The 22,889-nt window shown below is 54.1% G+C and overlaps 1 protein-coding gene across 14 annotated transcripts in view; it reads right to left on the reverse strand.

Moving 5' to 3' along the window:
• Window positions 1–22,889, reverse strand: part of CACNA1A (calcium voltage-gated channel subunit alpha1 A) — a 282,973-nt gene that overhangs the window by 134,473 nt on the left and 125,611 nt on the right. The window lies entirely within an intron of this gene.

Consider the following 22,889-nt stretch of genomic DNA (forward strand, 5'->3'; position numbering starts at 1 on the left):
GTTACCTTGCTCGGCTCATTCATGACTGTTGCCACGGAGACGGGCCCATTGATACAATCCTGATTGTTTGGCACGTTGCTTTTCCCGGAATGATAGAGCTAAGAGTGCTGGCCTTGGGGTGGGGATAGGATCGCGGTAGGGAGGGTGTGTGTGTGTGTGGGGGGTGATGAAGAGAGTTCTAGAATGAGTTGGGGGGGGCGGGTCTTAAGACTTAAGATCCAGCAGGAGGAAGGCGAGGTGGTGGGAGGCGGGGGGGGAATGGAGTCAGTGACATCTGAGGTGGCCGGTCTACCAACCCCACGTGCGCGGGCGGGTGCCATGTCTCTGCCACAGCCCGCGATTACTGAATGAACTAGTGTTTGTTGCTCGTGAACCTCCCTTGATAAATTGTGAGAAAGTAGAAGCATCAGAACAGAAGTACCACCGGACACCCGTCTTACTCCCCAGCCCCAGCATCTGCCCAGGCGGTGCCTTCCCTCCAGGGTCTGCGGACGACCCGTGTACCTTCCACACCAAAAGGGGCCATCCTTTCCAGTTCACCGAGAGCGATCCCTCCCGCCAACCCTCGTCTTCCTCTCTGGCCTCCCTGTCTTCCTCCTTCCTAGTGGGCCCTTCCCATCAGCATAACATCCGCTGTTAGACCTCTTGTCTTCAAAACAGAAAACGCCTAGGGGCGCCTGGGTGGCTCCCGTCGGATGGGCGTCCGACTTGGGCTCAGGTCACGATCTCGCGGTCCGTGAGTTCAAGCCCCGCGTCGGGCTCTGGGCTGACAGCCCGGAGCCTGGAGCCTGGGAAAACTCAAGTTTTTCCCAAGAAATTCCCACCAGCGAACGCCTCGTCTCTCCCCCTCTATCCTTCCCGGCAAAAGTCTTCAGAAGAACCACTGGTAATCCCTCCAACAGCCTCTGCCTCTCCCTCTCCTCCAAGCAGCTCCGGCTGGGACCACCAAAGGCCTCCATGGTGTTTTCTCCACGTCTCCCAGCCTCTTTAATGAGGGAGAGCCAGCCCGGGCTCAGTGCTTGGCGCCCTCTTACATCTACTCCCTTATCCAATTTCAGAGCTAAAAATAACTTCCACAGGCTGATGACTCTCACATTTGTATCTCCAGCCCTGTCTCCTCTTCCTGAACTTCGGACCCCCGATGCTCCACGGCCAACGCCGCAGCTCCCCTCATGAGCCGGCAGAGAAAACTCGGCACGTCCAAAAGCTGAGCTCCTCATCTGCACCCCCCGGCCCCCTTCCTAGCACGTTCAATGGCAAGTCCGTTCTCTTTCTTCGTCGCCTCCCAAATAGTGTGCCCGCTTCCACAATCCTTTATCCACAATTCCCTTCAGTCTATTCTTGTTTTAAAAAAGTTGTTTTTATCTTAGAGAGAGAACACACACGTGGGGGAGGGGCAGAGGGAGGGAGGGAGAGAGAATCCCAAGCAGGCTCCACACTCAGCGCAGAGCCCGACCCCGGGCTCGATCCCACAACCCTGGGTCATGAGCTAAGCCGAAATCAAGAGTCGGACACTCAAGCGACTGAGCCACCCAGATGCCCCCCCCACCCTTCAGTCTATTCTTGACAGAATCAGGCAGGAAATCCTCTTACTTCCTCAGTCAGGGCTTCCCTGCCCATCCTATGTAAAATTGGATCCCTCACCCCAACATCCCCTCTGCTCCCCGCTGGCTGTATCTTTCGCCACGGCACTCATCCTGACTTATTGACTCTACATCTGACTTAAGCGTGTTGTCCGTGGTAGGTCTCTCCTCTGCTAGGCGATCAGCTTCAGGAGTTCCGGAAACTTGTCCGTACCGTGTTCCTGGCACCTAGGAAATTGCCTCGCACACAGTAGATGTTCCATGAACGTCTGTTGAATGGCTGAACGAAGGCGGACAATGAGAACAAAAGGCCAGGCATTAGGCAATGTGGCCACGACAAAGAGTGTGTCTTCCGTCTTGAGGTTAGTGAGTTCAAACCGGGTGCCTCAGAGGTGCCTCAGGGACCGCCTCACGGGCAAGGGGAAGTGAGGCGTGGACTGGGCAGGTGGAACTTTCTGGAAAGTCATTCTCTGCTTCGGAGCTCCTTTTTTATTGCTCTACATATTGGGATTCAAGTAACATCTCAGAAGTTCGGTTAATCGTAGTAAGCTAAGGTTAATTTCTTAGTTTTGACAAGGGTACCGTGGTAATGTCTGATGGTTAACACCGGGGAAACCGGGTGAGGAAACCTCTGTGCTATCTCCGCACGCAACCTTTCTATAAATCCAAAATGATTCTAAAATTAAAAGTGTATTTAAAGGTAAGATTTATTTGGTGGAAAGGGTTCCACTGATTTAAACGAGTTTGAAAACCACGATTTTGGTTTCTGAAGTGGGAAGTGATTTAAAAAAATTTTTTTAAATGTTTATTTATTTTTGAGAGAGAGAGAGAGAGACAGAGCATGAGCGGGGGAGGGTCAGAGAGAGGGAGACACAGAATCTGAAACAGGCTCCGGGCTCCGAGCTGTCAGCACAGAGCCTGACGCGGGGCTCGAACTCACGGACCGCAAGATCATGAACTGAGCCGAAGTCGGATGCTTAACCGACTGAGCCACCCAGACGCCCCAAGGGAAGTGATTTTTTTTTAAAGTAGGTTTCATGTTGGGGCGCCTGGGTGGCTCAGTCGGTTAAGCGTCCCGACTTCAGCTCAGGTCATGATCTCGCGGTCTGTGAGTTCGAGCCCCACGTCAGGCTCTGTGCTGACGGCTCAGAGCCCGGAGCTTGCTTCGGATTCTGTGTCTCCCTCTCTCTCTGACCCTCCCCCGCTCATGCTCTGTCTCGCTCTGTCTCAAAAATAAATAAAAACATTAAAAAAAGTAATTATAAAATAAAGTCGGTTTCATGCTTAGCACGGAGCCCAACACAGGGCCTGAACTCACCACTCTGAGGTCAACACCTGAGCTGCGATCAAGAGTCAGACACTCAACCGACGGAGCCCCCAGGCGCCCCCGAAGTGGTTTGATTAAACTTAAATATCAGATGAAAGCAGTTGGGTCAGAAATTCAGCAAGTGGGCGGTGGGGGGTGGGGGGCAGTGGATGCCGGGGGCGGAAGCCCAGCAGGAGGATGGCCAGAGGCCCAGGCGGTCCCGGTGAAGGATGACAAACCCCGAGCTCAGGAAGGGGTGGGGGGGGGCAGGAAAGTGGACCCGTCCTTCCCCGACACGTTCGGGAGGTGGCTTCCACAGATTTCACGTGGACGCGAGGAAGGAGGAAGAGAAGGAGGGCAGGGATGGTGTCTGAGCTCCTGGTTTGGGTGAGAGGGGTGGACGGTGCCACCGAGGAGGGGAACAGGCTGAGGCTTTAAGTGACTCGAGTTGAGCTCACCAGAGAAAACCAAGCACGGGCTTGGGGGTGGGGTGGGCTCACAACACAGACGGACTCAGGTGTTCTCCCATTTCTGTGTTCTTGTCTGTCTGGGCACCTTGCTACCTTATACGTCCCAGCATCGCTTCCATTAGGACCGGGTCATAAGACTGAATCCGGCCCATGGGATGTGGGAGGAAGTGATGGAAACCATTCCCAGGCCTGGCCCCTAAAACTTCCTTCAGACCCTCTACTCTCTCTCTCTCTCTCTCTCTCTCTCCCCTTATCTGCATCCAACTGCAGAGGGTCCGGACGAGGACCCCACAGCCCTTGGGGATAGCAGAGCCACAAGAGACTGGATCCCTGCATGACTGTGTGGAACACAGCCCAACCTCTCCCTCTGATCAGACTGGGACGTGAGCAAGGAATAATGCTCCCAGCCACCGAGATCTGGGAGTGGTTTGTCACGGCAATTAGCCTATCCTAACCCAGGTGCTGTCAGCCAAGAGGCGATAATTCCGGCGGCTTAATTAACTTACGATGACCACTAACTACGTGTCAGTCATTTCTCTTGGCATCAGGGACACAGATTTAAATAGAAAGGTGACACATCCCTTCCCTTTCACCATCCTGGATTAAGCATCATTCCACGTGTTGTTTCCTTGAGTATCCAAAAGAACTTTATAAAGAAGCGACTCTTACTTGTTTCCACTCTACAGATGAGGAAGCTAAGGCCCGAAGAAGCCCGTCACTTGCTGAAGGACACACAGGTCGTAAATGGCAGAGCTGGGACTTGAACCCGGGCAGCGGGGTTTTGGAGTACGGGCTCTTAACTTCTGCTGGATGCCTGTGGCACTTGCTCTGGGACACGACGAGGGGAACAGAGCTCAGCTGGGAGGAGTGAAGAAAGCTCCTGAATGAAGAAGGGAGAAGGGTGACCCTAGGGGGCCACCTCTGCACGAGCCCACGTGGGGAGGCAGGAGAAGGCCGCGTGCGCGGGAGTTGAGAGAGAACGCGAGAAGCGAGCAGGGGGCGGGAGCCGGGAGAGAAGGTGGACGCCAGGTAAGGGTCGTTCTGGGTGCCGTGCTAAGGCGTTGGTGGGTCGGACCTTGGAAGGCAACGAAGGGTTTGAAACCCTGGGGCTGTCAGCCACGGCTCGGGAATCACGTGATAAGGGTGTCCTCTAGGTGGACAGGAGACCTTCATGACCCCGTGAGGGTGGCTGGAAAGGAGTCACTGGAAAAGATGAAAGGCAAGCCAAGAAGCGTCACTGAGCTGAAGAGAGAGAGAGAGTCAGCACGCCTCTGACTTCTCAAGAGAAGTCCTAAGGTGCCTGAATGAGACAACTGGCCACTCTCTGGGGACCCTTCCTCTTCCCAGAGTGATTCGGGGGCAGGTGGGAACACAGCCTTCTGGTCCGGAAGGGGCCTCGGCATTCGGAGACCGACCTCCCGGTTTTACCAATGAGAAGAAAGTGCCAGAAGGGCTGAGAAGCCTGTCCGAGGTCACCTACCAAGTGAGCGACAGATCTGGAGCTGGAAGAGGAGTCTCTCACCAGCTCTGGCCCGTGTCCTTTTGCTCTAAGAGTTCTCTCTTTGTTAGCTTATTTTATCGTGGTGAGGACACTTAACGTGAGATCTGCCCTCGTCACCGGTTTCTAAGTGCACAAAGCATTACCGTCGACTCCAGGCACAGTGCTGTATATAGCGCGTCTCTAGAGCTCATTCATCTTGCTTGGCCGAAACTTGAGGGATGCTGATTAGTCACTCCCCACCTCCCCCGCCTCCAGCCCCTGGCAAGCACCTTTCTGAGGCTTCCTGCACTCGGCACCGCGTCCTCAAGACTCATCCGTGCTGTGGCAGAGCGCAGCTTTTTCTTCTTCTCAAAGGCGGGACGATATTCCACCGCAGGTGTGCGTCCCATCTCCTTTGCCCCCTCACCTGTCAACGGTCACTCGGGTCGTTTCAGACCTTCGCTGTTGTGCATAACGCTGCGGTGATCACGGGAGGGGTGGTGCCTCTTTAAGATCCTGCTCTCAATTCTTTTGGATAAACATCCCAGAAGTGGGATCGTTGGATCATATGATGGCTCTATTTTTAAGTTTCTGAGCAACTTTCACACTGTTTTCCGTAGCGGGTGCACCGTTCTGCGTCCCCACCAGCAGCGTGCAAGGAGCCCAACTCCTCCACATCCGTGCCGGCACGTGTGGCCTTTTGGTTTTGCCATCAAGGCCACCGTGGCAGGTGTGGGGAGCCCGGCTCGCGACCTGCCTGTGCCTGGGCTGGTTCCCGCAGGACTGGGGAGCGGGGCTGCGGGAGCCTCCCGCGATGCCGAAAGTGCCCTCCACCCACGCTGCCCCATCCAGGAGCTCCTATGTGTGTGTGGCCCCTGAGCCCCAGGAACGTGGCTGGTATCTGTGATAGAACTTGAGACGTAACTCCATTCTAAATAACCACAAGTTGAGTACGGTGGTTCCTCCGAGAATGAGACAGAGAATCAGCCCAGCCCCACCTCTGGGGATCTACCCAAAGGAATTGAACGCAGGGACTTGAACGGAGACTTGCACATCCGTGTTCACAGAAGCCCTGTTTGCAGTGGCCGAAAGGAGGAAGCAGTCCCGGAGCCCATCGACGGAGGAACGAAAAAATGTGGGATAACCATGCAGCGGAATATCGTTCCGCCTTAAAAAGAAAGACATTCTGAGACACCACGGCGCCGATGAGCCTTGAGGACCTAACGTTAAGTGAAAGAAGCCATCTGCCAAAGGACAAACACTGCACGATTCCACTTCTACGAGGCCCCTAGAGTCATCAAATTCATAGAAACAGCAAGTCGAGGGGAGGGAGCCAGGGGCTGTGGGGGGGGAGGGGAATGGGGCGCTCATTGTCAACGGGGACAGAATTTGGGTTTTGCAACATAAAAAGCGTCCTAGAGATGAACGGTTGCATAACAACGGCTGAACAATGGATGGCTGCACGGGTCATCTAGAAGTGGCTAAAATGTTCAATTTTATGCTGTGTAGGTTTGGCCGCAATTTGAAAAACTCTGACATCCACATATGGTTGGCGGGGACCGGACCGGAGGGCGCCAACGCTAAGAATGTTCCCAGGGATGGTTCCCACGACCACCTCAAAGCTCACGGTCTTTCCAAAGAGACCATCGTCCCCTCCCTGAGTGGGCAGCCTGAAGCTCCAGGAGGTGGCAGCTACTTGTCCAGGTCAGAAAGCAACTGCCAAGAACTCGCTTGCATCCGGAGGGCTGGAGGGAGGCATCGCACCAGAGCCGCGTAGCTCTGTGCTGTGTGCACACGCTCGGCGTCCGGGTCCCGGGGGGTTTCCACTCCACTGGGCAGGGCCAGGGAAGGAAAGCTGTCACGCCCGGGTTTCTGCACGCCCGATGGCTGTGGCGACAGCAGGAGAGAGTGGCCGAGGGCTAAGAACGGGGACACCTGGCGCCCTACATGGAACATTCCACCCACAGCCCATTCTGGAGGCAGCAGGGCGGATCCCATACGACCAGCAGAGGAGTCTCTGACCCTGTTCAGCTCTGCACTGCAAATGCCTGGCTTTCTGGGACTGACCTGGCTTGGAATTCTCCAAGAAATCCAGCACGAGGAGTTAAACAAGACCCAGGGCGTGGGAGACCAAGGTGCAGGACCCCCCGCCCCAGCTCTGTCATGGGCTCTCCTGGTCCCGTGTTCTTTTCCTTCCCGGCACTTGGCACCGCGGATGCTCAGGGAGGATTTGGGACAACACTTGGGAGGCGGTTAGAAGGCACAGGGAGACTTGAATCACACACGTTCAAATCCCGACTCTGCTGCTTACTGTGCGTCCTTGGGCGAGTTACTTAACCCCTCTGTGTCTCAATTTCTCTGGGGAAAACACCACGAGTGAAGTCGATTAATCCCTGTAAAGGCCGAAGGACAGCGATTGCCATGTCCTAAGTAGAATGAAACCTCCAGAAAGCCACCTTTCCCAGGTAGCACAGTGCCTGCTGGGGGCAGGAAGTTCCTGGCATTACATACACAGCAGGCCCTCAGAGGTCAGAAGCTGAATTCCAAAGCGCGTTCTGGGCACAGTGGGCTGAATGGTGACCCTTCAAAAGACAGGTCCACATCTAAATTCCTGGGAACTGTAAATGTGACCTCACTGGGGGAGAAAAAGGGGGTCTCTGTAGGTATGATTAAGTTAGGTTTCGAGAGGAGAGGCTTATTCTTGAATTATCTGGGGGGAAGCTAACTGTGCCCACATGTATACTTGGAGAGGGAGAGAGAGTTTTTGGAAGAGAAGAGAAAGGGGCCATGGGACCACAGGCCAAGTTCCTTGTGGCCTCGGGGCCACAAGCCAAAGAATGTCTGCAGCCACCAGCGGCTGGAGGAAGCAAAAAATGGAGCCTTCAGAGGGGGCATGGCCCTGCCAGCATCTTGATTTCAGATTTCTGGTCACCAGAATGGTGAGACAATAAGTTTCTGCTTTTTGGGTTTTTAAAATTTTTTTTAAATGTTTATTTATTTCTGAGACATAGAGAGACAGAGCATGAGTGGGGGAGGAGCAGAGAGAGAGGGAGACACAGAATCCGAAGCAGGCTCCAGGCTCTGAGCTGTCAGCCCTGAGCCCGACACGGGGCTCGAACCCACAAACCGTGGGATCGGGACCCAAGCTGAAGTCAGATGGCTAACCGACTGAGCCACCCAGGCGCCCCGCTTCCTTTCTGATTTTTTGAAAAAAAATTTTTAATGTTTTTATTTATTTTTGAGACAGAGAAAGACAGAGCATGAGCAGGGGAGGGGCAGAGAGAGAAGGAGACACAGACTCCAAAGCAGGCTCCAGGCTCTGAGCTGTCAGCACAGAGCCCGATGCAGGGCTCGAACCCACAAACCGTGAGATCATGACCTGAGCCGAAGTCGGTGGCTCAACCGACGGAGTCGCCCCGGTGCCCCAAATAAATTTCTGTTGTTTTAAGTACCGATGTGCCTCTGCCCCCAATACCGTCCATTCATTTTGAAGCAGCTTCATGACATACAGCCTGTCTGACAGCTTGATTCAATAAATATGGTCCTGGGGCGCCTGGGTGGTTCAGTCGGTTGACTCTTGATTTCGCCTCAGGTCATGACCTCGCAGTTGTGGGCTCGAGCCCCGCGTCGGGGCTCTATGCTAGGCGTGGAGCCTGCTTGAAATTCTCTTTCCCTTTGCCCCTCCCCTGCTCGTGCTCACACTCTCTGGCTCTCTCTCAAAAATAAAGACATGAGTAAACGAATAAATAAAGTATTAACCTCTGGATACCCGCCAAAACCCACCCCTCTCCTACAGTTGTAGCATTTTAGCCAGGCCCTTGGCTGCCACCCAAACTGCACATCCCAGCATCCCCGGCAGCTGGGGGCGGTCACATGACACATCCCAGCATCCCCAGCAGCTGGGGGCGATCACGTGACACATCCCAGCATCCTGGGCAGCGGGGTGCAATCACGTGACACATCCCAGCATCCCCGGCAGCTAGGGGCGATCGCGTGACACATCCCAGCATCCCCAGCAGCTGGGGGCGATCACGTGACACATCCCAGCATCCCCGCAGCCGGGGGCGATCACGTGACACATCCCAGCATCCCCGGCAGATGGGTGAGATCACGTGACTGTTTCCAGCAGTGGTCTGCGAGCAGACGCGGCATGTGCCACTTCCGGGTCTGAGGCTTGAGAGGTGGGGATACCCATCACCCCTTCCCCTTCTGTCTTCGTATGGTCAGTCAGCTTCGTGTGAATGATGCCAAACGCCCTTAGTTGTGGCAGAGCCAACAGAGGGTGGGAACCTGGATCCCTGAGTGACTTTGTCGTTCGGAGCTCCCCTGCCAACCTGCAGGGCTCAGCTTGGAGCTATTCTGCACGGGAGATGTAACGTTCTTTTTTTTTTTACGTTCATGTATTTTTGAGACAGAGAGAGAGTGCAAGCAGAGGAGGGGCAGAGAGAGAAGGGGACAGAGGATTCCAAGTAGGCTCTGTGCTGACAGCGGGGAGCTCGATGTGGGACTTGAATTTGTGAACCGTGAGATCACGAACTTGGATGCTTAACCGACTGGGCCACCCAGGTACCCTGAGAAGCAACATTCTTTATTGTTTTAAGCACTGTTCTTTTGAGACTATTGTTACAGCAGATTAGCACTGCCACATAATATGATGAACACTGATTATGAACCTGGGATGTTCCAGGCACTGGAGATGTGACAATGGGACTGATCGGGGCGGGGGGGGGGGGGCAGAGGGGTGGATCCTACTCTGATGGAGCCCACAGTCTTGTGGGAACAAAAGAGATGATTAAAATCTCAATGATAATATAGCAGGATAAGAAATCTGGTGGAGGGGCACTCACAGAGAAACAGGAGGTTTCCTAATACAGGCCTGGAGGCTCAGGGAAGGACTTTTGGAGGAAATGATGCCTTTTCTAGGACCTGAAGGCAAACAGAGAGGGAGAGGAGCAAGTATTTCACAAAGAAGGATGAACACCCCCGAGGCTGCCCAGTGAGAGAAAGCACAGGGTGCTAGAGACCTTAGAGAAGTTCGATGTAGGGGCGCCTGGGTGGCTCAGTCGGTTAAGCATCCGACTTCAGCTCACGTCACCATCTTGCAGTTTGTGGGTTCGAGCTCCGCGTCAGGCTCTGTGCTGACGGCTCAGAGCCCAGAGCCCGCTTCGGATTCTGCGTCTCCCTCTCTCTCTGCCCCTCCTCTGCTCATGTTCTGTCTCTCCCTCTCAGAGATAAATTCAAAAATATTAAAAAAAAAAAAAAGAAGAAGTTCGATGTAGTTAGAGAGGAGAGACGACACAGGCTCTCAAGGACCCTGCTAAGAGCTATGGGTCACCTTGGGAGGACTTCATGAGGCGAAGGACTTGGTGAGATTTACACGGTATAGTCAGAACCGTAGGTATTCCAAAGAAAGGACCGGCCCCTGACTATCTCCTGGGGGATAACCTTGGAATATCCCGCCTGACGAGAGCGTCTTTCATTTCTATCCTTTCCTTCTACTAAAATGGAACTGCGAGTATCACGGCTCTTCGGGGTCCCACGAGCCCTTCTGGCAAGTCATCCAACCTGAAGGTGGTCTCGGGGACCCCTGATCCACAGTCCCACACCCTTAAACCTGCCTCGGGCCGACGAGAGTCTGGTCTAGTTACATCTCAAGGGAAAGCAACTCCAGGCAACGCGTCTTGAGAAGTCCCGCCTGCGTATCAGGCACCGGCGCTGCCGCGAATTCAGAAATAGACAGAACTGGTCCCTGTCTCCAAGTAGCTCAGGGAATAGAGGCCGAGATAGAAAGGAGATCAAATCAGTACGCTGAGTACTTTCACGGCAGAATGTGTGAGGCTAGTGAGTCCGGTCAGGAATGGGGACAAATCTGTAGCACCCAGCTCACAGCTTAAGTTGATGGGTCTGGGTGTGTCTGTGTGTGTGTGTGTGTGTGTGTGTGTGTGCGCGCGCGCGTGTGTGTGTGTGTGTGTGTATCTCTCGGGGGGTGGGGATGGGGGAGAAGGTGAAACAGAGCCGTCGGAACCGTATGGGCCAGAACTGAGTCCCAAAGAGAATTTTCTTCTAGAAACTGCACCTGGAGGAATGCGGAATCTTGGGTACCCAGAGCTACCCCAAGAAATAAATGAGGCTTCTGGACAAGACTGGCTAAAAGCCGAACACCATCCAAGAAGACCTGGGTCACGTTCTCTGACTTCGCCCCACAGCCCCCTTGCCCTGTCCTGGGCGGGGGGGGGGGGGATGCCCCTAAGCCAAGACTTCACCGCTCTTGCTTCCTTTTCAACCGTCCTCAATAACAATCATAACAGCCAACGTACGCAAAGCACCGAGCTAGACGCTCTGCTATTTTATATAATCCACACGACAGACCTCCGTTTCTGGTAACACAGCAGTCCCGGTAATCAGAGCGGCCCCTCTTGCTGAAAACAATCACAAATCCTGCATAAAGTCTAAAAACCCTCTTGGTGACGCAAGGACCCCCCCCCCAATTAGGATGGGGCCCCAAGGGTAAGAAGCCTGGAGCAAATTTACCCCATCCTCTCTTCCAGAGGGATTTTCAAGTAAGTTACTCTGGCACTTAGCAGAGAAAAAAAAAGAAAAGGCTCCGAGAAGTTTTAACCGCAAGCTGGCCTCTGCAAACACTGGCGTCCTAAATCCTCAACCTAGGGCAGGTCCAAAAGTTTCAGACGGCCTTGGAAAGGGAGCACCCCAGATACCCCGAAGGAAATTTGTAAATGCAAATCTTCCAGGGAAGATACACCTTTATCTCAGGCCCCAGAGAACTCCCCCCACCCCAGCATTATCTCAAGGAGAATGAGTTTCACAATCAAGAATAAGAATAGTGAAACACTCAAAGCGACAAAGACACAAGGAGAAAAGCCATAAAGAAATTAGATATTTAAGTCATCAGACACTAATTACAAAAGAATTCTTTGCACGTTACACTTAAGGAAATACACAAGAAGCCTGAAATATCTTTTTTTTTTAATTTTTGAGAGGGGGGGGGCGGAGAAGGAGGGAGAGAGAGAATCCCAAGTAGGCTCCGCACTGGCAGTGCAGAACCCAACGTGGGGCTCGAACCCACAAACCGTGACATCGTGACCTGAGCTGAAACCAAGAGTCGGATGCCCAACCGACTGAGCCACCCAAGCGCCCCTAGCCTGAAATTATCTATAAAGCAATTCTCAACCGGTGGTGATTCTGACTCCCGCGGGACATCTGGCAGCATCTGGAGCCATTTTGGGGTGTCACAACTGGGGGTGGGGGAGGTGTGCTCCTGGAATCTACTTGGTTGAGACCAGGGATGCTGCCCAACGTCCTACAGTGCACGGGACGGTCCCTTACAGCAAAGTTATCACGCCCAAAACATCATCGGCGCTGACTTTTGAGAAATCCTGCCGTAGAAAAACAAACTACGACAGAAAAAAGAAGCCGGTGTGCAAGGATCAGGTAGCACTTGTGGGGATGAAAAGTCTCATGCTTGAAACAAAACACTTCATGGCGTGGCGAGTGGCAGATTAGAGACAGCTAGCAAGAGAACCGGGAAGCTCGTGAGAGGCAGGTCCCGTTCTCCTCCCCGTTCGGCAAATGGGTAAACTGAGGCACGCGGTGTGCTGAGAAGTCAGTGCCAAAACTGGCATCTGCCGGACGTGAGATCCGTGCTCTGAGCCGCTCTGCTGTTCCATTTAAACCCAGGAGAACGGGGGCGCCTGGGTGGCGCAGTCGGTTAAGCGTCCGACTTCAGCTCAGGTCACGATCTCGCGGTCCGTGAGTTCGGCCCCGCGTCGGGCTCTGGGCTGATGGCTCGGAGCCTGGAGCCTGTTTCCGATTCTGTGTCTCCCTCTCTCTCTGCCCCTCCTCCGTTCATGCTCTGTCTCTCTCTGTCCCAAAAATAAATAAACGTTGAAAAAAAAAAATTAAACCCAGGAGAACGGCTTCTTCTCTGGGCCCGTGTCTCCGAATGTCTTCCCCACGTGCTCTTCGCTTCGGCAAGATATTTTGAGGAAAATAGAATTCGTCGACAAGGTCTGACGGAACACACACCGTGTTGCATTAGCACGCGGGCAACAATGCCCAGGGAAAAAAGCACAGAGGTTTCCATCTCGAAAGCATTTACCTTCCATGAACCAATTAGAGCCCACAGTTTACAGCGAGGGGGTTCAGGGTGCTTATCTGTCTGCAGAAGTGGAGAAAACGGAATCAATGCCCCAGTGAGAGCCTTCCCTCTATGAGCCACTGCAGGCTGGGATGTGGGGTCCAAGGCCACCCCCAGTTTGCAACCCCAAGAGTCCCTGCTGCAGGATCTTGAACAAGGCACTCAACCCCTGTGTGCTTCCGTTTTCTCTCTCCGCAAAATGGGGATCCTTAAGGGGCACCCGAGTGGCTCCGTCCGTTAAGTGTCCAACTCGTCATTTCGGTTCAAGTCATGATCTCGGGATTCTTGAGATCGGGTCCCACGTTGGGATCTGTGCTGACAGCTCAGAGCCTGCTTGGGATTCTCTCACCCTCTCTCTCTCTCTCTCTCTCTCTCAAAATAAATAAATATTTATTTTTTAATGGGATCATTAAGACCCAGCCAAGGATTGTTGCAGAGGTCCAAAGAGACGTGTGTGGAGAATACGGCACATAGCCACGGCTTGATGTGATCGATGACTGTTTCTATCAGACGAGCAAGAACGCACAGGGGTAAAGAACGTGGACTCTGGGACTGGACTCCTGGGTTTGAATCCCAGCTCCACCACTCGCTCAGCTGTGTGGCCTCGGGCAAGTTACTTGACCCCTCTGTGCCTCAGTTCCCTCCGACAGAATAACAGCTCTTACCTTACAGGCCCTCTGTGAAGACTAAATGAGCTAGTTATTTTCAAAAGGCTCAGAATAGTGCCTGGCTCATAATAAGTTGCTAATTGCTATGGTATTCTCATCACCCTTTCAGGGAATGATTACGCCGACGAGCGCAGCGTGGCTATACCGAGGTTCTAGAAAGGCAGGAACCAGGCCTGTCCCGTTGACCACTGTATCTGAAGGGCCTGGCACACAGTAGGAGCTCCGTACGCAATTTGTGAGTGAATAAGAAGTTTCCTCTTTACCTGCCAATACTGTCCCCAAACATACAGCTATGACTACCACATACTGAGAATCTACCCTGGAGCAGGCCCCCTGCTGGACACATGACATCCTCACAGCAATGCTAAAAGACAGGCGGCATCACCATATTTCACAGATAAGGAAACCGAGGGTCAGAGCGGCCCCACAGCCAGGGAGCGAAAGAGGCAGAATTTTCACCACGTCTACCCGATTCCCCAATCCACATGCCCCGCCCCTTTCTGCCACCTGCATTCTTCCCTTCAACGTGACCGTGCTCGAGGATTTCAGAGTCAACTCCTATGCCCTGAGACCCTTCTTGCTTGTACGTCTTTGTTTTTCCCCGGACCCCGCATTTTCGCCCTTCTGCCTGGCTCGTTCGCTGCTTCTAATGGGGAAGGTATTTAGTTCAGTGCCTTGGTTTCCCCGCTCATCAAAGGGAGAGAGTCACAGTACCTTTCCCCTGGAATGGCCTTCTCTCAGCCTCGTCAGCCACTGAAATTAGCCCCATCCCCAGTCCACGTCCCTAGGGCACCTGTCCTGGTTTCTCTGGGCTCCCGGCCACTTGCGATACTGCGTCCCAGACGCCACAGTGCTTGTGGGTGCTGCCTCTCTGACGACAGTACTACCTTTCCGAGGCCACGGCCGCCTCTTTAAACAAGGGGGCTCCTGAGATACCAGAACAGGTGGTGTCGGGAACAAAGGATTTCACCTACCCTCCTGACGCAAGAGCCGTCTGTCCCCCGCACGGTACCCGGTATCCCTACTTATCTAGTATTGAAATGTCGGCAAAACGCTTTAGCCGGTAAAACCTCCGGGGCCCCAGGGAGTTAAACCGTGATTTGTAAACAGCGGAAGAACGGTAATTCGGTCATTCTACTTCTGGTCTACACCCCCAAAGAATCGAAACCGAAGACCCAAATGGATCCTTGCACATCCACGCGAGTATCACAGCAGCGTAATTCCAAAGTAACCAAAAGATACAAGCAACCTACATACTCACCGACGAATGAACGGATAAACAAAATGTGGTCTGCCCACACGACAGGATACTGTTCAGCCTTAAAAAGGAGGGAAGTTCTAGGGGCGACTGGGTGGCTCGGTGAGTCAAGCACCCAACTCTTGATTTCATCTTAGGTCATGATCTCAGGGTCATGGGATGGAGCTCTGACAGCGTGAGCCTACTTGGGGTTCTCTCTCTCCCTCGCTCTCTGCCCCTCCCCCACTCACACTCTCTGAAAATAAATCAATAAACTGGGGCGCCTGGGTGGCTCAGTCGGTGGGGCGTCCGACTTCGGCTCAGGTCGCCATCTCCCAGCTCGTGGGTTCGAGCCCCGCGTCGGGCTCCGTGCTGACCTCTCGGAGCCTGGAGCCTGCTTCGGATTCTGTGTCTCTCTCTCTCTGCCCCGCTCCCCACCCCCCCCCCACGCTCTGACTCTCTCTCTCTCAAAAATAAACAAACATGAAATCATTAAAAAATAATTTAAAATATGGCTCAAAGGGTACATCCTGTGTTATATACATATTTCACCACAATTAAACTTGTTTTCTTAAAAAGAAAGAAACAAGCGAGACAAGCCAGCCGGGAGGAGATAACAGAGTACGTGGGCAGAGCAGGGCCTTGGAGGCGCTAAGCACCACAGAGGGGCTTAAAGCTCCCAGGGCGTTTTACTGGGGAAATTCATGCGGCGAGTTATTTCTTGAGCACCTGCTATTACGAGGTCCAGCCGTAGCGCTGGGACACAGCAGCGAGGACAACAGACCGAAGCCCCTGCCCTCACGGGGCCGGGATTCTGGCGGGGGACACAGAGCGCAACCCACCAGCACAAAATGAATGCGTCCGGTGGCTGCTCCTCAGGAGGGTGGAGGGAAACGGAGCAGAGAAGCAGGAGGGGACGTGTCAGGAGAGGGGAGAGCGAGTTACAGTTCTGGAGACAAGAACATCTGAGCAAAGGACATGAGGGCGCAGTCAGGCAAAGACCCGGGGGAAGAGCGTTCCAGGCAGAAGGAACAGCCAGTGCAAAGGCCCTGAGGCGGGACCCTGCCTGGTGTGTTTAAGGGACAATAAGGAGGCCTGTGTGGCTGGAGTTCAGTGAGTGAGGAGGAGCGTGGGGGGGGGGGGGGTGGAGATGAAGGCAGGCAGGGGATGGGGCAGAGCTTGGGGGGCCCTGTGGGCTGCAAGGAGGACTTAGGTTTTTTTTCTCCAAGTGAGGTGGGAGCCATGGAGGGTCACGAGCAGAGGAGGGACCCAGCCCGCCTCGGGTGTTCACCGGAGCCCTCTGACTGCTGTCAGGGGGACAGGGCCCGGGTTGGGCTAAGGCTGGCCTTGTTCTGGCTGGGGGTGCAGGTCAGATCGACAACCCGGGCCTTGCTGTCTCATCCTCGCACGGGGGTGCCAACAGCCCTGATGCAAATGGCTCAGGCAGCCCCTGGCCCAGGGCACGTGTGCAGTAAACAAGGGCAGTTATTATCACTTAGCGAGAAAAACGTTGCCGTGTATCCGGCTAAGCTCTCCGGGGCAGGGGACCTGTGTCCACCAGCCGCCGCCTCTTGGAGTCAAGCAGCCTGGAAGCAGGTGCTTCGCCTCTCCGATTCCTGCATCCGATACCCACGCTCCGTTTATCGACTGCTTAAGAGTCAGGCCTTGTCACTGAAATCCCGCTTCCTCCACTCCCCGGCCATGTGGCCTGGGGCAAATCCTCGAGCTTTTCCAAGCCTCCGTTTTCTCACCTGTAAAGTGGGGGTGACAGCTCGCACCTCACGGGAGGCGGGGACCGAAGGGCAAAGTCCTTACAGCAGAGGGTGTGGCCACGGCAAGCGTGTCACCGGTGGGCACCATTTTCCTGGCATTTTCACTGCCCTGCAAATTAGGTACCATAAGCCCCATTTTACAGATGAGGAAACTGAGGCTCGGAGAGACAAGAAGGCTCGCCAGAGGAGTGGCGGTGAGTGGGAAGGACGCAGCTGCCCCAGGTTCGCCCCGCTTCCTGCCCGGCCATGCCCCCCTCATCTGGTCCTTGTTTTCCCAGTTGTATAATGGGGACAATGGCAGTGCCTACACCGAGAGGGTATACTTGGAGGATTAAATGAGATAGTCAACTCGATGCTGAGGACAGCACCGGGCGCATGGGAAGCTCTCGGTAAATGTCAGCGGCGATCTGTAATGGCCACAGGTCCCCTAGCTGGACACCGAGGAAGCCTATGTTGGTATGACCCCAGGGCTCAGCTCTTGATCCCGGGGCTCTGCTGTTGAACCTACAGTTTAGAAACATGCACGCCTTGCCCGTTCCTTTAGAAAGGACTAGAAAATGAAAACTTAGGGGCTGTCCTCCCAACCCCCTGCATTCTCAAATCCCCCACTGCTCTTAGCTTCCCAGGATGCCCCTCGGCTGGCACAGCCCCCAGCATGAGGCCAGACAGAGAGAGGAACCTCGGCTGCTCCTGTGTCCGGGCATTCTCTGCTCCTCCAGTCGGGCTTCTATTCATTCATTCATTCATTCATTCATTCATTCATTCACTGATTCGTTCATTCAACAGATGTTTACTGAGCACCATTCTCAGGCTCTACACCGGGCTCTGAGTTTAGTCTTTGCCCTCCAGCAAAGAAGACAGGCGATTAACCCAGTACGCCATGGTGAGAGGGTTCACACAGATGCCACCAGATCCCATAAAGGGACCTAAGCTGGCCTGATGCTGAGCATGACGTGGGGTGGTCAGGAAGGCTTTCCGGAGGAAAAGACCGTTACTATCAGTAAGGAGGTACTTCCTCGAGTCATGGGAGTGCTCCTCTGGCACCCCGGTCCCCCTCCAAGTCCCCTGGACCCTCCCATGAGGCAGCAAACAAAAGGTCTACGCTGCACACAAAGCGGGAGCCTCCTTTCTAAGTGGTCAGGGCCCATGTCGCTCCAGTTGTTAAATACTTTCAATATCATGTCGGAGTCAGAATTAGCTAGACACAGAGGAGAGAGCATATCCCAGACACAAACAATAGCATTTGCAAAGGTCCTGGGGTGAGTGAGCAGGTGCTGCTGCTGGAGGAGGCTGGCATCCCTCTCCCTATTTTTCTCCCTCTTAAAATGCAGCTGTGACCAGAAGGAAGCCTGCTCTGCAGCAGGGCGGGGAGGTTTGAAGGCAACAAGGTAGGTAAGGGGCGCGGCGCATAGCCGGTGCTCAACTAATGCCAATTTCCTTTCTCTGAGGTCGACCTCCCCCGTTGGCCCGGGTCTCATAACGCTGGAGACGCGGAAGGGAAGAGAGGCGGCGGGCGGGTGGGGGGGTGGGGTGGGAGGGGTACACAAGGAAGGCTGAAACAAGATAGAATCAGGGCGTGAAGGAGGGATGGAGGAAAGGTCTCCGCACGGATGCCCGCCAGCCTGGCCTCTGTTCCCCTGAGCTGATGGAAAGGCAAGAGGCTTCCATCTGGCTCTGATCAGGAGCAGGTGACATGTCAAAACAAACAAACAAAAGAAAAGAGAAAAGAGAAAAGAGAAAAGAGAAAAGAGAAAAGAGGAGAGGAGAGGAGAGGAGAGGAGAGGAGAGGAGAGGAGAGGAGAGGAGAGGAGAGGAGAAGAGACGAGAAGGGAAATCACAAGCCCCCGTTCACATAAGGAGCCAGGCTGCATGGCCGTGAACTATGCTGGGCTAACACGGCGGGCAAGAAACCTGTTCCCTAGCTTCGATGCCCGTGAAGGCTCAGAACTCAGATATCAACCCGAGATCTGATAAAAGCCGCGTCATCTTCCATCCCCCTTACTTCCCAGGTGGCTGCAAGACTGGCCCTTGGGCTCTCAGCAGAACCCTGGCTGACATTTCCTCTCTTTTCCACTGTGCGACTGACATGGTAATAATCACACATCGTCCCTGTTTCTTGCTAAGAGGAAGAAAAAGGAAGGGGAGGGTGTGGCACCAGTGACTAACCGGAAGTCAGGGCAGAAGGTCTCAGGGGACAGAAGCCCAGGTCTCAGCGGCCCCAGGGAATACGTTCTTGGATACACACAGCCTTTGCAGTATGAAGTACTGCTTCTCCCGTCAAGAGACGCGATCCATCGCCTTACCCCTTGAATCCGGCCGGCCTCACCGCTTGCTTTGGCCATCAGTTGCCGAAGTGAAGGCATCACATTCCGGGGACTAGCCCTCCGGAGGCTTGTGTGCTCCACTTTCTTCTACTGTTGCCACAGGAACGAGCCCGCACTAGCTGAAGGGTGAGACCACTTGGAGGAGAGCACAGTGGGGTCCCAGCCAAGGCCATCCCGGGCCCGCCAACACCCAACCAGGAGAGCCACCCGGCTGCCCCACAGCTGAGCACAGATGCGCGGACGAGCTGGCCCGAGCTCAGATAAAGCGCCCAGATGAACCGGCAACCCTCAGGATCATAAGCTGAATAAATGCTGTCGCGGGGGCGCCTGGGAGGCTCAGTCGGGGAAGCGTCCAGCTGTGGCTCAGGTCATGCTCTCACGGTCCGTGAGTTTGAGCCCCGCGTCGGGCTCTGTGCTGACGGCTCGGAGCCTGGAGCCCACCTCGGATTCTGTGTCTCCCTTTCTCTCTGCCCCTTCCCCGCTTGTGCGGTCTCTCTCTCTGTCTCAAAAATCAATAAGCATTAAAAAAAATTTTTTTTTAAATAAATGCTGTCACTTGAAGCCACTGGGGTTTGGCACTGTTTGTCATGCAGCATTATTATGGCAAAATCTATAGCTGACACGAAGGAACACACAGAAGGGACGCGGCTGAGGTGAATTCAGGTGGTTTCAAAAGAAAATGCTCTGACTTTAAGCGTACCCTTTAAGCATATACAAAATCAAGAGTCAGAACGGTCTCCAGAATGGCTGGAAAAATGAAATACTCTCCCAGGCTCTCCTGGAGCTAGATGTGGCCATGCGACGTATTTCTGGCCACGAGGTATACAGAGAAGCTCAATGGATGGTTTCTGGGAAAGATTTCGCTCTGCTGGATACGAAAGTTGGCAAAGCTGGATGGATCAGCTTGTCCCTTCTGCTTCCTGCCTTGAAAGTGGACACGATGCTAAAAGCTCTGGCAGCCGTTTTGCAACCATGAGGTAAAGGCCGAGAGAATCACAGAGATTCCGGCCAGTGCCAGCCAACACCCACCACAGGCTTCTTGTACAGTGACAGAAAGGGAGCCCCCACTTTGTTTAAGCCACCACAGGCTGGCTCTTCTGTCACTTGCCATGGAATGCATTCCTGGTACATCCCTCCAAGTCTCCCGGTTCTGAGCCACGCAGGACTCCACAGCAGGAGCAGAAGAAGCACACATCTTCCTTTTCCAGGGGTGAACATGGGATGCTGTGCCGTCCCCCGTGGAGGGGCTGCCCCTACTAACCCAATTTCACTTCACAGGGAGAGCAGGCCGGTTTGCTCATCTTTCCCTTTGTTCTAGTGCATTCCACGCATCGTCGCCAGCCAAAGACAATGCAAAATGTCGTTGGCTCATCCCCCCATCCCGGACCGTGGATCCCACCTGGATCCTGTTTGGCTCATCTGCTTCGACTTCCGATGCCTTTTATTCGCTCTGACTGACCCCTGTTCTTCTCTGCACGCAAGTCCCGTGCCCATCGGGCCAGGAAGGAGGGGATCCTTTGTCTCCAGCATACCAATGGCGCCCAAACTCCCCCAAAGGGCGAGGATCTGGCTTTCAGCTGCCCCTCCTTTTTCCTTTCCCTACAGAGTGGCTGTTCTCGCTTCCCACTTGGGGCCGCCAGGGGCGAGCTTTGGTTTCCTCTTGCTGAGGTCTGGAGAGGGACTGACCCTCGCGATGCTTCGGAAGAAAGCTGAGGCGCTGAGCGGCAGCTCACGGCAGAACCACGTAAGTATAGCCGTCAAGGCAGACGCCGTGTCCCACGCTGCTCGCTACGAACGTCGGTGATGTTCCGGCCGCAGAACCGTGCCTAGCCTGAGCGCAGAGCAAGCCAGGACGGCCAGGGAGCTCGTGCCCCAGAAGGATCTCCCAGCCCAGCCCCCTCGCCCCTGAGGTGAGCTAACTCCGAGGCGGCGTCTGCTACTTGCCTCCCAAAGTTGCCCAGAGAGAAAAAGCAAGCATAAGCCGCCAACGGCACTGAGCTGTGCACCGACGCGACCTTTACTGGCTGCCTTCTCTTCGCGGTCTTCCCCCTCTCCTCTCCATCTGTGTTTCCTGGGATCTGCAAACAAGGTCCTGGCCCTCAAATCTTGGTCCCAGCGTCAGTTTTGAGTTCTGGATTGCAAACACCAGAAACCGGCCGTCTGTCTTAGGCGTAAAAGGGATTATTCTGAGGAAGCGCAGATAACCAGCCAGCGTCCAGGGGAGGGGACTTGGACGGCGGGCAGGGACAGCGCAGCCAGACCAACGACTCCCCCTGCAGCAGGCTGCCATGAAGGACTCCGGAACCATCCCTTCGTGTCTGAAACGTCCTGGGTCGGGGAGCGTGTGGCTGGTGCAGTTTGAATCACACGCCCTGATTTACCCAGGGGTCGGGGGGTGGACGACTCCCCCTTCCTGCCACCTTCAGTTTGTGAGTCCGGAGTGCTGTGATCCAGGAGCACCACGCACAAAGGGGGGCTCTCCCCAGACTGGAAGGGGAGGTTGGCTGTTGTGTGCCAAACTAGCAGGAGCAAATGTTCTAGCGGCGAACTAACGGGTCTGTGGAACCAGGCCTGGAGAAGCAGCCGTAATTATTATCATCATTATAATTATAGTTATTAGCGTTACAATAGCCAACAGCACTGAGCACTTACTCTGTGCCAGGTTCTGACTACTCTACATGCAGGATCTCATGGAATCTGACCTCTGGAGGTAGGTCCAACTATGATCCCCATTTCACAGATGAGGAAGTTGAGGCCCCAAGGAAGCGCCAAAGCACCTTTCTCCTCCAAACCATCCCTCGGGAAATGCCATCCATCCACTCACCCCACCACGTGTCAGACATCAGCTCATTCAACCTCAGAAACAAGTCTGCAAGCTGGGGAGTGTGAGCGTTGCTGCTTTTCAGCTGAGGAGGCTAAGATTCAGGGAGGCACAGTCACCGGCCCCAAGGTCACAGCACCTGGGAAACGGAGCTGCGTCCTGAATCTGTTCGGACTCCAAAGCCCGTGGTCCTAACCACCACCACGCGAGGAGGAGCTGGGCTGCAAAGCCGGGTTGCAGCCCGAAGGCTCTGCTACCCGAGTATCTCTCCACGTAGGACTGACATCTGAAACCAAAATACATCAGACGTATCACTCCCGAGAAGTCACGCAGGGTTGAGCCACAATTTCTGCTGCTCGGGTGGATCACATCCTAGGGCGACGAGACACAGCCTCTTGCGTGAATTTCCTGCGTATCACCAAGTAAAGCCACCCCAGATGTACCCTCCACGTTTCGTCAAGATCTGTCCAGATGTTTTGGTATGACGTAACTAGACTTTTATTTAGGAAGAGATACATAATACTGTGCAATGCCCATTTTCTTCATCTTTCTAAACATGCCCCACCATTTCGCTCTTCTGATTAAAAAAAAAAAAAAATTGTAAAGGAGGGGAAAAAGACCCAGGAAATCAAGCTCGTCCCCAGATGAGATCACCCAACCCGTCAGCCCCTGGCACAGTATGGTAGGAACTACCCAAGGTTTTTTTCCTCCTTCCTTTTCTTTTCAATTAGAACTTGGCCACGAAGGTTTCATACATCTGCCTCCCCTCTATGGACAACGCTTTAAAAATTTTTTTTTTCAGTTTATTTATTATTTGTTTTGAGAGAGACAGAGACAGCGCATGAGCAGGGGAGGGGCAGAGAGAGAGACGGGGAGAGAGAAAGGGAAACAGAAAGAATCCCAAGCAGGCTCAGCACGGACCCCGATGCGGGGCTCGAACTCGCGAACCTCAAGATCATGACCTGAGCCGAAATCAAGGGTCGGATGCTTCACTGACTAAGTCACCCAGGCGCCCCTGTGGACAACCCTTTTAAAGTCCCTCTTTTCGGGGCGCCTGGGTGGCTCGGTCGGTT

The sequence above is a fragment of the Felis catus genome, chromosome A2 (assembly GCF_018350175.1).
Source record: "Felis catus isolate Fca126 chromosome A2, F.catus_Fca126_mat1.0, whole genome shotgun sequence".
Lineage (NCBI taxonomy): Eukaryota > Metazoa > Chordata > Mammalia > Carnivora > Felidae > Felis > Felis catus.